Here is a 1,627-nt window from a genome sequence, read left to right as displayed (position 1 = left end):
CACACACACACAGAGAGAGAGAGAGAGAGAGAGAGAGAGAGAGAGAGAGAGAGAGAGAGAGATTGATTGAAATACAATAAAAATGCTGGATGCTTGCCCTTGGTGTGGATTTATGTAGCTACTGATGATGATTATTGAGACACCTAACTCAAAATACCCTTGGCCTCTGTGCCACTGGACATTTAGAAATTTGACTGACTACTACTTGAAAAATACTTGAAAGCTTATTTCATGAGCTTACTAACATGTAGAATCTAAGAAGCTGATAGCATATAAGGTAATACAATATAGGCAGTAGAGAATAGATAATAGAACCAGAGCCTGAGAGGTGGGATGAGGAGTTAAAATTTGGAAAGTTATATCAAATGACAATAAGTTGGTCTGGAATGTAGATCAGGTAATAGAGCAGTTCTCAAGCATGCCAAAAGGCCTGGGTTCCATCTCCAGTAACAAATACACTAGCACAGTAATAAACATCTGAAGTTCTAACACTTAAGGGGTCGAAAAAGGAGTATCAGAAGTTCAAGATTTTTCTTTCCTACATAATGAGTTCCAGGCCTGTATAGCATGCATAAACTTTCATCAAAAAGTAAATAAAGTGAATAGGAAGAAAGGTTATGGCATTGATTCTCTTCTCATCAGCCAACATTTAAATCCAGATGTCAAGCCATTCTTATATCTGATGAATTATTATTATTTTTAACTATAATCCTCAGCATTTTTCTAAAAATAAATAGTGGAATATGATGGGAAATATTTTAAATAAGTCTGCAAAATAAAAGCCAGGGTCAGTTAGGGGAACAGAATATCTAGTCTAATGGCCTAAGTTCAATCTCTAGACTCCAAGTGAACAGGGAGACTAACCACAGAATGTTGTACTTGGATCTTGACAAACTTGCTTTGGCATGCATGCATATGAGTGCGCGCGCGCACATACACACACACACACACACACAATTTTTAAGTCCTTGCAATTTTTAACATGATTTATAACCTTGCTATTTTACATTACCAATTAACTCTAAAAAGTAGAATGAAATTATTTTGGATGTTAATGGTATTCTGTATTGCTGATTAAACCAACACAACTAATTTTGTACTTATTTGCCATTTATAGCAAATGCTGTATTTATTTTTGCCATTTACCTCACTTGATAAACTAGCTAAACATTCCTATCAAATTTCACACAAGGCAGAACAATTGATTAATCCAAATACATAAACAAAATTTGCCTGATTTAGCTAATTAATCATGTATTGACAAAATCAAAAGTACTTAAGTGATAAGCACACAAAATGTTACTTACGATCTTATAAATGTCAACCATATTGTGTAGAGATATTATGTGTAATAGCTTGCTTGATTTAAATTTCAAAGTATAATTTATGTGTCTTAGTAAGTAAAACGTATCGAAAATAATCTGGGTACAACATAAAAGTAATCTCGGTCCAGTAAGTCAAGAAAAATTAGCCTCATTTGAAAACACCCTTATGTAAATAAGTAGTACTATACTTGTACACAATGATTATACCTAGTAAATCTTCCAAATTTGCTTTACAATGTGAGTTTGAGAAATAATATAGTATATATATATATATATATATATATATATATATATATATATAT

The sequence above is a fragment of the Mus caroli genome, chromosome 1 (assembly GCF_900094665.2).
Source record: "Mus caroli chromosome 1, CAROLI_EIJ_v1.1, whole genome shotgun sequence".
NCBI classification, from domain to species: Eukaryota; Metazoa; Chordata; class Mammalia; order Rodentia; family Muridae; genus Mus; species Mus caroli.
Note: the sequence above shows the minus strand (reverse complement) of the source record.